The 15,327-nt window shown below is 36.0% G+C and overlaps 1 pseudogene; it reads right to left on the bottom strand.

The window, feature by feature from the left end:
* Positions 1 to 14,681, bottom strand: part of LOC104349789 (uncharacterized) — a 36,344-nt pseudogene extending 21,663 nt beyond the window's left edge.
* Positions 14,682 to 15,327: the final 646 nt, after the last annotated feature.

The raw sequence follows: 15,327 nt of genomic DNA, 5'->3' as shown, positions 1-15,327 counted from the left end.
AACACAAACATATTTACACTGGTCCACACCTCACGTGAACTACTAGATATTGTCTCCTTAGCCATCACTGCTAGACTAGGCTGAAGGTGATATTCAACATTGTCAGCTCCCGTCAGAGGGTCCCTAAGTAATCTCCAACTTCAAGTTACAATTTTGAATTAATATATGTGTAAAGACTGCATTCTTTGGTATTGCTGGTGATTTTAAAAATAGCTAGCAGCTTCAACCGTAGCTGAGACTACCTCAGATAAACCCCTGATCTATGAGGAGATGAGCAATACTTTATGGTCTCTAGAGGAACAAGAATGTGAAAGCTTTATAAAACAGAAGCAAATCAGAGAAGACAGTGAAGTATTGTTATCCTATTTGGTTCTTGTTTACAAAGGAATTTACCATAACATCAAGTATTCCACACCATTTCACCAAACAGTACATTGATCTTGATGATAGGATGCTTAATGCAAGCTGAACAAACCTGTCTTTCTCACTTTGCCGTTAGATAGGAAAAAGACAGCACTAACGATTGCTGAATTTCCTCTGTTTATCTCATTTTTCACTTTTAATTCTTAAGGACAGTTTTGTTATCTTTTGAGAGTACTGACAGGCTCAGAGAATGTAGCTGTCTAGAAGGAGCAAGGTCCTTCAGTCACAGTAGAATGTGGAATTTTATTTGGGACATTTGATATACAAAGTGGAATAGAAATTAATTTTGATGAGACTCCGTTTGCAATCCTCAGACGCTCTACTTGTGAGACTGACAAGACAATTCATTCTCTGTCTGTCATGAATCCTACAACTTGTCTCCATGTGGCTTATAATTCTGTTGTGCAGCTCCTCAAGGGACTGAACGGTAGGTGTAAACAGATTTCACACACTTTATTATCATGGTAAATTAATTTAGGTTTCTGAACAAAATTGGTAAATTAATTTATGTTTCTGAACAAAATTGCATAAGACAACACTGAAAATGCCATTGCTGGTTCTGTTCTTTTGATTTGTGGTTGTTTTTTTTTTTAATTAATTAACAAACACTGCTGCTCCAGCATTAGTCAGTAAGAATGACAGATGATTTAGTCTATGAAAACAATAGGCTTCAATCTTCTTAATGGATTTCTATGTGTGTGTGTGCACACACATGTGTGTGTAATGAATATATAATGCACACATGTATTTTTTTTCCTTTGATACAGACAGATTAGAATTGGATCTTCTGTGCAAATTCTGAGTTTCCTTTGAAAGAAATATTAAATGTCAAACTTTCAAAATAAAATTTGGAAGGAGATGTTTTTCAGATTAGTTAAAAAATTTCTTTCTAGTTACTACAACAGAAGATGTTTTAAAGTGAAATGTTAAAGTAATATATTTAATGAAAAATCAAAGTATTAACAAAATTTTAACATATCTGCAATTCTTTAAGTGTTATCCTAAAAAAAATTAAAAAAAAAAAAAATCTTTCTAAAATATACTTCATTCCTAACTATTTAGATTTCAGTAAACCTACACTTCTAAACAGAAAAACAGTCCATGGACTGTCAGTTATCTGTTTATCAACAGATACATAATAAATCAATCAAAAAAAAAATTGTAAAAAGACAGAGAATCATGTTTCAGGGCATAAAGCAGACTATCGGTGATGCGTTTTAGTAAGAGAATCGCTTTGCTCTGATTATTTTGTAAGTCCAGCTATTGTACACAGGCAATCTGTATAAGACAACAGGCTTCAGGGGAAATAGCTGTTGTGCTGCTGCTTAATTTGGTTATAACAGAACGCTGGAAAGTAATGCCTCCTGCTGATGTAGCACCCACCTGCAGTGGCCCTGACTGAACTGATGTGCTAAGTACATTCTAAGCCAGCTCCTCTAGGGCCTTATGAGGAGTATTAGTGATTATTATGCTTCACTTGGGCAGAGGCACTTTTACTGAGGTGGCCTGAAAAACAAGCAGAGAGCCAGACCGCCCATGTCTTCAGAGCCATCAGAATGTGAGCTCTTAGACCTATTTTTCAGCTGAGTCCCACTCGAGAGAAATTTTTGCTGAATCCATCTCTTAGGCTTATTCTTATCCTAAAACTGAAAGCTACAGTCCTAAGTCAGGCAAGTTTCCAGACAGTTTCAGGACTAGGGAGTTCTGCACCAGTGCTATTTAGTCTGACCTTTCAGTGAGCTGAAATTAACACATTTAGCCTTACGTGATACAAAGTATTGGGGTGAATTTTGCATTGAAGGACTAGCTTAAAAATCTTTTCCCTTTGATTTACATGAGGAACCATGATTTACCTAGTTTACATAACCTAATTATGCAGTTTATTCTTATAAAGATTTTTCCACTATTTAAAATCAGCCAGTGTCTGTAACTGAAGAAACAGAAAGAATTTTCAACTATTTGGCTTCAATAGAAAAGTAAGCCCTACAATTGTTTTCCACTATTTTTTTACTTTTAAAAGACAAGTTAATCAGTTCAGAATTTGTCCAAAATATTAGAAAATTATATTTTCCCTCATTCTTCTATCTACAATATTACAAAAATAGTTTGAACATCATCTTTTGGAAATATCGGATAACTCATTTAATTATTTCACTGTACCTGTAACTACACCAGTCACCCCTGCTTTGTATTATTATTCCATTTCTATATAAAATACCTTTGTTTTTTTGATCAATGACCAATTCTACTGTAAGTCGTACAAAATAATTCTGTCGAACTTTCCATTACTCCTCTAACACATGCTTGAAAACTATATTGTTACAGCTTTCACTGGTAAGTATTTCCATTTGGGGTCTTTTCTCTCAGAATCAGCAGCTAGTTCAAAAGAAAATGTGAGCATGTTTTTAGCAATTCCTGATGGTTTTAGCAGCTATTGACCTCTGGGTAAAAAGAATAAACAGCAGAGCTGAGAACAAAAGGAGTCCTCAGACCACTATTAACTCACAGTAATAAGGCAGACATGATGTACTGTGGTCAGTATAAGTCTCATTTGTAGATAAGCTGTAAAGAAAAAGCATTCCATCACCAAAGAAAGGTCAAAGGTTAAAGTATGATATGATTGTTTTTGACTAATCTTCCAGTGACCAGTTTCTGAAATATGAAGGAGCTCTTGCTTTTCAGAAATATATTTCAGCATATTTTTATATGGCACTTGATGTTTCAAGATGCACTTAACAAAGAAAAATCTTTGTGGTAGATTTTGAAGAAAAAGCAGGGCTGAAGGGAAGAGGATGTTAATTTTCTTTCATAAAGTAGTCAAAGTAATGCTTACATATTTTTTTAATACATTTCTGGCACCTAATCTTTTGTAAAACTCTCTCTTTTACCTAGCATAGCTTATTTCAGTAGAAGCATGAAATACAAGGAGCAAAAATGATATTCAATAAATTACTTTGACAAGTGATAGGAATATGTAGATTACCTCAAAAATAATTAAATATGGTCAGGTTATGTATGTTTCCTTTTCTTGGACTTTATTTTTTAATGGTATTCCTTTTCTCACGTAAATTTTCATTTTTTTTTTTTCCACACAACTTCAGGGCTTGGGATGTTATCCTTGAGAAAAGGAAGAAAGAAATAAATAGCATATAAAATGCCCTCAATTTCCTTCCAATCAGAAGTCGATAGCTAAATATTTGAAAAACACATCACTGTTAGTTTAAGCATAGTCGCATTTCTCTGTTGCAGACCCTATACAACACAAGCCCTAAACAGCCTTGGGCGAACATACTGTAGTATGTTGACTATGCCTTGACTATTCCTATCAATCAATCGTAGGAACTCTCGTCATTTTTTATAATCAGCATATGTTAATGAAGATCCTGTGGCTGGATCCCATTTCAACACTTTATTGCAAACCTCCAGAAAAATGCTGGCCATCTTTGTGGATATTTAAATGTTCATTAAAGAATATAAATAGAAGGGCTGCAGCAAGAATCATCACTTCGAATGTTTGATAGTAGGGGAATCTTGAAAGGGGAATGGAGCAGTATCTTTCCATTACAGTTCTGAAAAACAGTGTAAGGCTTTACGAACATAATTCACCACACCTTTTTATTGTTATTCAGAAATTATTTTGAGATTGGTGTCCAGGCTCCCTCAGTAGACAGTGAAGAAAACTCTTCCAGGGAATATCCTATTCCATTCTAAAAAGAGTGTCCAAGAGAAGTGAGATGAACCACAGGATTTGCAGCATCAACTCACAGAAGCATCAGATTGTGATGGAAATCTGTTTACCACCACTTTTAAAGTGAATAGAAATGCTATCAGTTTTGAAATAGCAAAATAAAATACGACCTTAGGTAAGGTCAAGGCATTGACTTAGAAAGTCAAGGCATTGAATTAGATAATAAAGCTGGTATATGAATTGTAAAATCCCAACCTTGGAGTCGTCATAAGAGGTTTTGCCAGGCCATTCTATTCCATCATAATGCTTGTTCTTAGTCAGAGGGTGAGAAATGTATTTTCTTTTAAGGTGCATTTTATTTTCTGCTCTTCTACAGTATTTGCCAGTGACCATGTCCTTCTTATTTCTCTTAAGTCAGGGACCTGATTCACACCCTTATTCATCTATCGTCATTGCTCAATCCTGTCGAGAAATTTAGGAAAAAATATTGGAAAATTAACTGAAAGCTTCATTTTCAGATATCTACATTTTATGATCTTGTGACGCTACAGGTAATATTCTTACTGGCTAGACTACATAGAGCAACACGTGCTTTTAACAACTCCATATTAGCCATTCTCTTACCATCAACCTGTATGTTGTTATTGTTTGGCATGACGTTAACTTTATTTTTGAGTTTGCAAATTATAGTTTGAAAAGCTTCTACATCCTTTACTCATAAAAATGCATATTAATAATTCTAGGGCTTGTCCATGGAAGCTTTTGTCTTTTGCAAAGATACTCACATCCCAGATGCCCAAAAGAAACAAGCATGTTAAGCTACAAAATCCTGGCCTTAAGGTGACCCTTCTCTCTTCTCCAAAGATACATATTAAAAAAGTTAAAAGCTTGATGTCAATTAATTCAAATTCTTAATAATTCTGCTTATTCAGAAGATCTGCTAATGCAGAAATTCTAAATAATTATGTTCTGAGGACATAATTACAACTCCAGTGTAAGGGATTCATTTGACTTTTTCTTTTCCCTTCAGTAGTGTCTTTAATGGATAGTTTAAGATTGCTAATGGTAAATTAAAAATCAGACCCTAAAAGCAAATTTTATGAGCTGGCAATTATCTGATTTGGCTGAAGCCTCCAGATGAATTTGACATATTCTTCTTTTAAAATCAGTTAAGAGGACAGACTGCACAAGGATAAACGTCATAGATTTACTTCGTTGAACAAAGGGGAAAAAAGTCTTTTTTCACAACTTGCTCACTTCAGATAAATGTCTCTAAGACTAGCATGTTTTAGAATGAATGAAGCGAGAATCTAAGTTGCTCATTACCCTGTCAAGCAAGGAACTGTAGCACTAATAAGGACTACAGGAAGGATGAACCTAAATCAGATGCCAAGAATTATTTGCCTTTGTCTCAAGCTATCCAACTTCTGAAGGATGAGTGAAAAAATGTAAGATAATGAGCTGAGCAAGACTGAAGAACTGTTTTCTTATTACATCCTATCTCCTCTTCACTGGAAATGTAGTAAGCTTCTGAGTATTGCTTGAAACATGGCTTTTAACCTCAAGAATAATTTCAACATACTAAGATGTAATGCCTAGCCTCTGTGCTTCAGCAGTTGAGGATTATGCCTTGCATGAGAAAGTTGATTGATAGACTCAGCATAGTCAGTCATATGGGTGGAACTGCTCAACAGGTTGTGTGAGCCTTGTACTGTGTTTCTCACTGTGGCTTTGTGTGAAGGCTGACAAACCTGGCATTACATAACTTAAGGAATTTAGAGAAGAATTTTCTGATAGGCACTACTAACCTGAGCTTTATGGAGGAACTGCTCCATGCCTTTTTAAATCAAGCATAGGAGAAACAGTCCCTAATGGTCCTATGCATGGTAATCAAATTTCTTGGTTATAATATATTCACCCGAAGGTCACATCTCAAGTGCTCAAATCTTGTCGCAGAGCTCTGCAGTATTGCTTGACTTCTCAGAAAAGGGCTGCTGCTTTGGAGGATAAAGGAAGATTTACATAATAACGTTATAGAACTCCACAGTTAAAAAAATCAACAACTCATGACTGACAATGAGAAAGAAGATGTGAGATCAAAAGAAAGTAGCACCGCCACTGGAAACCAAGTACTGGATTGCAACATGTGTTTTATGCTTGTTTGTTTTTCTCCAAATACAAATATAATTGTAGAAAAGAGGCTTCTGTCAATTTATTTTCTGGTGTGGCTTGCCTGAAAGGTGTCTCGAAATTTTAATATAAAAATATGTTATTAAAAAAGTGAAAAAGTGCATGCCAAATTCCCTATCTTAATTAAATTGTAGATAAGTTTCTGGTTTTCTGTCAAATGACAGAATGGCATTTCTGTTTCTGTAGTCATTACATAATGCTCATGTCACTTAGCCTACATTAGAGTTTAATTGTGGTTTTGAGATTGATTACAGTTTTAAGGAAAAAAAAAAAAAAAAGACAGAATTTGCATGAGATATTTTATTCAAAAATAATTTCTCCTCTCTCCCAAAGTTTTTTTTCTCAGTCATAAGTGTCCTCTTTCAGGCATACACAAAACAAAAATCTAAATTATGGTCCCAGTGAGATCACCAAACCATGATCTTTGCTCTCAATTCCCCTGTTGTCTCACTATTGACAAAAGGAATGCTTCAGTTCTCAGTGCCTCCTGTGCTTGCCGCAGTGGCATGTGTGTTTCTAGCTAAACTGTGCTGTAATTTTTTCCTATTTCTGTTAGCACCAGCTCAACAACAGTAGGCAAAGAGCATTTACAGGCACTTTGGCTAGTAGTTGATTCAGTAGTGAAACAAGCTTCAGCTATGGCTGTTTTGCTGAAGTCACACAAAGATGCTGTACAAGAGGTAATTCAGTTCAGTGTGTAAACAGGGTGATGACAGTAACAGCAACCAAATAAAGCTGTTACTTCATGGCTTCTCATTTAGTCATTACTTACACTCCAGCAGAAAGATTTTTTGAAATTCAATACACTATTTCCTACCCTTTTGATCTAAAAGAGGAAAATGATCCCCTCTTCTCAAAGAGCCAATGTTTAAAAGAGTATAGAAATGAACATTTCACAACTGTAAGCATGTAAATTACAGGGAGTAGTTGCTGCCTTTGTTGCTGGAGGAAAAATGAGAACTTTGTTTAGCTAGAGGCACAGTGATTGATAAGCTACCCTGAAGGTTTTCTGGGTGCTGTTTTTTGGTTTTTTGGGGGTTTTTTTGGTTTTTTTTTTTTAGGTGGGGGGTTGCAAGGTTTTTTGTGGGGTTTTTGTGTGTGTGTGTTACTTTGGTGTTTTTTTTTTTTTCATTTTGGTTCTTTAAAATCCAGATAAAGATTTAAATACAGAATCCAAACTCAGTGGATTTTATAGTTTGTAACAAAGTTGCACATCTCTTTACCTTAGAAGTTGATCACACAGGCTTATATCCAAACCTCTTCCTATGATTTTTAGGTGAGCATCAGATAGCTCATTGTTTCTAATCTGTGAAAGCTAGTATCCAAAGTGTTTCACTTGTTTGAATATTTCCATGCATCAGACCTTGACATATGTTGTACAAAATTTTTTTAAAAATTAGTTTTTAAAATCATGATCTAGATTAGATTAATTTATGACAACTAAAAGTACATTTATTTGATTTCAGAGTAAATAAATGAAAAGTAAATACAGGAAATAGTTTAGGAAGTATTTCAGGCTTTCCAGGTATATAAAAGGTAAATTAAAACAATTCTCACTCATGGCTTTCTCAGCAGCCTCATTATGAAGAAGAAGAACCTTTTGACAGTGATCATCCTAGTATTAGGTAGAATACCAAAATAAAAGCTTTAAAAAAAATCTTCCTTTGATTCAGAATTATAAGTAGTGATAGCTATAACAGCAGGAACAGTGGCTAAGAAGTTTATTAAATTACATTCTTGCAGGCATTTCTAATACAGTGTGATCAAGGGTAGTAGAGAATAGGATGGAAAAAATAAGAATCAGTGAGGGTTGGTTACGGCAGAGTAGTGAAGGGAGAATAAGAACAACAGGGATTTGGGAGAGAGAACTCAGAATTACAGAGGTAAGTGTGAATAGAGAACTAACTGACAAATCATTTCTGTAAGCCACTGGTTTATGTGTGATATATATATTTATTTTGCTTCCTGATTATCTCCTTTTAGAGTCTGCTTTCAGTATTGTTTGGCAAGTGTATTCTCATTTATTTTTATAGATCTAGAGGTCCCTGTTCAAATAATACTGAGTTTGTAATAAAGTAATATTTTTTCAGGGAAACGTGGATAAGACCAGTAAAGGCCATAGATTCCTCCAAAACACAGATAATTTTCTCTTATATTCTTCTCTAAAAATCTTTTTTTTTTTTTCATGCCCTCACCTGTTCAAGAGAAAGATGAAAACACTGACACCTGTCAGCCCTTGACATTTCATAAACTCACTAGCTTGTTCCCTGTTGATCTGGAAGTTCTCCAGTTCTTTCATACTTATCTACATCAAGTTGCCTGGCTCTCAGCTGAACCATAAAATGATCCAGAAAGTAAATAAAATATTGCATGCTTCTGTTGTGAAACCTGATTTGAGATACACTCTGTATACACCTCATATATACTGACTGGATTGTGTATTGACTAAAATGTGGTCTCAAAAATACTCGGATGCATCCTTTTCAAAATGAGGTAACTGGAAGAAAAGTAAATTATTCCCACTTTTTACATACAGTTTACGGCTATGGTATTTGGGCAAGAATACGGAACCTTAATTCTATGCCTTCTCCAGTACATATGAATAAAATATGAAATTCTTCAGTTTGACAAGAGTCTATAGCATCAAACCTATTGATTAGGCTTTAATTAGGGGAACTCTACATCTTCTCTCTTAAATGGAAAAACAAGCGTAATTTCATAAAGCCACTTGGAGTTTGAGAGAGAGCAGGCTGTATGTGCTTGTGCTGTTTTCTGCAGAGAATGGACTTCTGGGCCTTTCTTGCAGTGTTATCTCTGCTTTTCTGTTGTTTTTAAATTTTAAATTTCTAAATGGCTGAATTTATAAAATATGTTCTTGCCTGGTTTCCCATTAGCTACTTCTTATTGACTTATTGTGCTGCATGTGCTTTAGTTGAAGATTCATGCATGTATCTTTAGCAGAAGCATCCCTATAGCTATAGTGTGCCTAGTGCATGATTTTTCTCCTCAGCTGTACTTCCGCTGTTGCAACAGATGACTTGGGAATCCTAAATTTCTAATTTGAATCAGATTAGAGGGGGTCGTTTGTTTCATTGTTTGGAATGAATAAGATTGTCAAATACTCCTTAAAGTGAAGTAAAATGTTGCAAAATTGAACATAATGTTCTTGTTTCTGGCACAATAAAAATACAGAAATGCAAATATTCCTGCTTTTAGAAACTGTGCTAGTGACTTCTCTTATGCAATAATTTAGGACCATTAATCCTCAAACACTTTTATTTGGTAACTACAATTCTAACTACCTGCTTTGCTCACCCAGTATCACTCCATTTTGTACACACAGGAATAGAGGTCTGTCTCCTGACCTGCACACGAAAGTCCACTGTTGCATATATCAGGGATAAATCCAATACCTTGAGTACAGCAACAGCTTTCTCCAAAGTCAAAGCATTTGTCTTAGCTTAATTTCAGCAGTGTAGGAGGAAGAGGAGAAAATAAAAGTTGATGAGCAACAAAACTAAAGAAGCTTCTCAATTTCCTGCAGATTGCTGACATATGTTCTCTTCTTGCTGGTGTCTGGGGCTGCCGCCCAACCATGCTCCTCACCTGTTTGGTGAGGCAAGTTGCAGCATGCACTGGGCTGGCTGACAGCAGCACCAGCATCTTTGGCTGCTGCTTCTCAGAATAGGCTTCTATAGTAACTGCCTTTCATTTGATGGTACATTGATTTGGATCTCTGCCCTCCAGCCAACTGCCAATTTTCCCAAACCTATTGGGAAATTCCTTATTTGTAAGACTCTGTACTCTTCTGTCAGTTTTGGATAATGAGCCATCATACTCAGAATTTACCAATGTGAGACAGATGATAGACAGCTGAAAAAGTATACTGTTTGCATAAGCAAAGCTTCTTTAAAAAAGCAAGCTAATGAAAAGTAGAAACCAAAATGAAATTAAATAAAATAAAAAATAAAATCTAAAAACAGTGATATAAAAGCAACAGAAATATCACAAAGGAAGAAGAGAGCTTGAGCACAGATAACTGAGAGCTATTAAAAGAAAGTAAAAGAAACAAAGATTTTAAAGCAGGAAAGGGATATAAAATAGAAATAAAAATAGACAACAAAAGAACAGAAAAAGAGAATGTGAGCTACACTAAGAATTATACCTAGAAAAAGAACAAAAAGTTTTCAGAATTAAAGGAAAGCAAAAATAAGACAAAGGTGTGAGCTAAACCTGGAGATGGACAGTTATTTTCACTTTATTTCACTAGTGCCAGGTTAAGGATTTCCAGCAAAACTTCTGTTATTGTCACAGTGCGCAACTTCCCTGGGTATCTTTATTGTCTCGATCTACTCATAACACAAATCTTTCAGTTTCTTAACTATGTACTCTTAAAGTCTTTCATCTTCTTCTACTGTAGTAACTGTGACCTATAAGATTAAAATATTTATAAAATTGCATTGAATGTATAAACTTGCTATACCCTACCTTGGTTTGTATTTAAATAATTTACTTTCAAATGAAATGTAATTTCATAAATTCAGTGGATTTATTTAATAAATAAATCTGTAGATCTTTGACATTTCCCTCAGTAGTCCCAAAGTACTGAAATAAGCATATTTACATTTGAGAGTTTTGAGAACTATAATTTTGCTATACAAGTTTGCAAATTTTGATCAAATCATACAAATAAAGTAATCTAACCTAACACCCATCTGGAGCTCAGTGATCCCCAGTTTTAGAGTCTTGCTTTCTTTATTTACTTATTTAGTTACTTACTTGGTAGACTACGCTTGGTAGAAGGCCTTCTGATGAAAATTTAGGTGCTCCTGATGCTGAAGCATAATCTGTAAATTTGTGTCATCCTTAGAATCATCCTCCCAGTTGTAATGTCACCTTCCAGTCACAGATGTCTTGAATTTTTGTTGCAGTGTAGTGCAAAAGGAGAGAGAGAATTCAATTTCTCCTACCTTCACTTTCTTATAATGTTTTGAAAGGCATATTCTTAGGAGATGAATTTATAAATGAGTGGTAAATACTATCACTAGTAAATTATAGAAATCATGCATCAGAGCTGTTTTAAATTTTTATTTATTTTATTTTACATATTTTTATATTATTATTGTATTTATATTTATTCATTTATTAGTTAAGACTAACACATTCTGAATTGAGATCCTCAACAGCCTTAGGTAAAACGACAGACAGGTGAGCCATATCCTACTCTGGCTGGAGAAGTTTTTAACATGGATAGAAGCAGGACCTTTGGATGTGGGATATCGCTGCACCAACTTTAGGCACTTCTGTTGTAAATTCATACATTGCCGCTTAATCTCACTTTAATGAAGAGAAAAATGTCACTTCATGTAGTATGATTCATCCCATGTTAAGATATTGGGCTAAAATAGGTCAGTCTGACCCTAAATATGTATAGTTCTTTATTTTCTCTATTCTGCAACTATCTGAAGCTAAGGCAAATATCACACCCTAAGAGCCTTCTAAACCTAAAAATCAAATAAACCCGTAAATTTCTTTAAAGAGATGCCTCAAGGCTTAAAGCTGCAGAGACATTTGGATCACAGTTTGGATGAAGACATCTAAGTTTCAACTAAAGCCTGTTTCAGGCCCTACAGACAGGATCCAGTCTGTAGTGACATAAGGGACTGTTGCACAGCTATTTATTTTTGAAACCATTGCTAGTTTGCACTTTGCTCTGGTCCCATTGAAACTAGAAAAAATATATTGTTGGGTAAATTATACCTAGTTTTAAAACACACAAAGAGTAGAGAATAAATAACAACCATTTCAGGTTGCCGTGTTTAGCACGTACATGATAGAAGGATATAAAATATTCATCTGGAATGACCTGTATGCAAAAGATTTATCAATTCCAACCTTATGTCAACAGAAACTTTGTACTATAAGATGCCATTATATGTTTCTTCTGTCCTTTGCAAGATGCAGAAAGATGATAGTAATCTCAAAGGAAAAAAAAGGTAGACATTTTTATAATGGTTGATTGAGAAGTTAATGTTGAAGCAAAAAGGATGCTGAAAAAGAAATTCTCAAAGTAACCCACCAAATCCAGTAATCCAATTCTAGTGGTCTTCCTCCCCTGGCCCCTTAATGCTTAAGGTTCATATTTCTCATAACAGAGCTAGGCCAGTTATTCACTTTGAATGACCACTGGTGACTGGACAAATCTGAAAACAAAGTCAATCCTCTTCCCTTTATGCTGCTCTAAGGTAACTCTAAGTACTGCAGGCTGATCTGTGTGGAGCTGGAGAGAAGCAGAAATGCTAGCAATTCTCTAACTGGGCTTTACATTTTAATGGCATTAAGTAAAGCATTAGGTTAAAATTTGCATTATAGCGGCTTTATCCTTAAAATTTAATTCTTCAGGGACATAATTACAAGTAACAACGTGGAAATTAGTCAATTCGGCATTTTGTGATATGCTGGGATAGTGTAAGTTTTATACCTAATGCGGGACTATTTGATTTTGAAGCTATCCTTCCCCTTGTCCCCCACGATAAAGCTGTTAACCAGGATAAAGAATGTCCAACCATTAAGTCAGGATGTGTAATCTGTTTTCATTGACTCTTTATAAATCATTCAGCAAGAGGTGTAGAGTTCACTGTTTGCTGAGGAAAGCTCAGCTACTATATCGCCCCTACAAAATGTCAAGGCTTTTTGGGCAGAAGATACTTTACCATGTGAGGTGATTGAAGGCAGTTCTTTGAAAGGAGCACTGCCAATGAGTCAAATGTGAAACATTAAACATTTCACTGAAAACTTCAGAGAACCTTCACTTCTTAATTCTGTACGAACAGTGGTAAAATATTCTTTTACTAAAGTGACTATTTTAATTCTTCTCAATGTGGAGTCTCTCCTTCAATATTCAAGTGTAACCTTGTAATTCAAGGTAGTTAGAATAAGACCTTGTTTAAGACTTCTGCATTAACAATGGTGATACATTTTCCTCTACGTTTAGTCATTATATTTTAGCCTCATGAAGCTATATGTATGACTTTGTTTTATGCAAGCTTTGTTAATAACACATTTGGGAAGAAAAAAAAAAAACTAAAAAATTTCCTCTGTTTTTATAATGCTAACATAGAGAAGATCATATTGAAACTAAAACTTCACTATGGTATAAATTCTAAAAACACACAAGATGTCCCTTTTCTGAAAGAACAGAAAATCTGAACATGAAATAAAAAGCATTATCATCCCCTTCCTATATGAACAGGCTGTCCATGTGGCATAATGACAGAGATCACAGCAAGGTCTAAATAAGACGAAGAGTGAGTTCAGCCAGGGTGCCGTGCTAACATGGGTATCTTGCTTAGCCTTCAGGTGTCACAAGGTTTTGCAGGCATTGTGCAATTTCTGCCAGACTTGTGTGGATGTTTCAGACACTCTAGGGCATCAGATATGCAAAGTATCAATCTTAAAATATATGTCAAAATCATGGTTAACTTAATTATAGTCTAAACTCATTCTTTATTAACTGTCAGCAAAGTATAACTACAAATCAAATATAGCTACACTACATTTAGAACTATTGCTTAAAAATTGGTAACTATCTTCACTCTGGGTCATAGAGCTGTAGAACCCTAGAATCACGTGGTTTGGAAAACACCTTTAAGATCATCAAGTCCAACCATAAGCCCAACACTGCCAAGTCCACCTCTAAATCATGTCCCTAGGCGGCACATCTACATGTTTTTTAAATACCTCCAGAGATGGTGACAACCACTTCCCTGGGCAGCCTATTCTAATGCTTGATAACTCTTTCCATGAAGAATTTTTTTCCTAATATCCAATTTAAACCTCCCCTGGAGCAACTTGGGGACATTTCCTCTTGCCTTATCACTTGTTACTTGGAAGAAGAGACCAACACCTACCTCGCTACAATCTCCTTTCAGGTAGTTGTAGAGAGAGATAAGGCCTCCCCTCAGCCTCCTCTTCTCCAGAGTAAACAATCTCAGTTCCCTCAGCTGCTCCTCATAAGCCTTGTGCTCTAGACACTTCACGAGCTCCAGACGCACACCAGCACCTCAATTTCTTTCTCATACTGAGGGGCCCAAAATTGAACATAGTATTCGAGGTGTGGCCTCATAAGTGCCGAGAACAGAGAGACAATCACTTCCCTACTCCTGCTGGCCACACCATTCCTGATACAGGCCAGGATGCTGTTGGCCTTCTTGGCCACCTGGGCACACTGCTGCCTCATGTTCAGCCGGCTGTCAATCAGGACCCCCAGGTCCTTTTCTGCCTGGCAGTTTTTCAGCCACTTATCCCCAAGCCTGTGGCATTGCATGGGGTTGCTGTGACCCAAGCGTAGGACCCAGAACTTGGCCTTCTTGAACCTCATACAATTGGCCTCAGCCCACCGATCCAGCCTGTCTAGTAAATCAACACTCCCACCCAACTTGGTGCCATCTGCAAACTTACAGAGGGTGCATTTGATCCCATCATCCAGATAATCGATAAAGATATTTAACGGAACAGGGCTCAATACTGAGCTCAGGGGAATACCATTTGTGACCAGGTTTGGCATCCCTGAAATACGCAGATCTTTCTCAAGTGCTGTCATTATGAAGATTGTTCTGGCATCTCTTATAACCTTAGGTATTTCTCTTTGGAACTAAATCAAGATTTTAGCTAAATAAGATTTATTCACACTTTAGATGTCTCTGCTTAGCCAAATGAATCCCATACAGGGTGGCTTTCGATACTATTTCAAATGGAAGCAGCATAAACAAGCTTTTAAAAAGGCGGAAAGTTCTGCTCTGTGAAACTGTATTGGGTGCATGTTCTCAGGCACTGGCAGAGGGGGCTGCAGGGGTGACTGGTAAGGAGAGGCTGGGGCTGCCCCATTCTGGAAAAAGCCGCTTCCAGCTGGCTCCAATGGACCCATCACAGGGCAAGTCTGAACCCCCCAGCCAAAATGCTGGTGTATTTGGAAAGCATATTTAAGAAAGGGCAAAAAATGCCTGACAGTAAGAGGAGAAAGGGCA

Source organism: Leptosomus discolor, chromosome 1 (assembly GCF_034619465.1).
Source record: "Leptosomus discolor isolate bLepDis1 chromosome 1, bLepDis1.hap2, whole genome shotgun sequence".
NCBI classification, from domain to species: Eukaryota; Metazoa; Chordata; class Aves; order Leptosomiformes; family Leptosomidae; genus Leptosomus; species Leptosomus discolor.
This window is presented reverse-complemented; position numbering and strand designations above follow the sequence as displayed.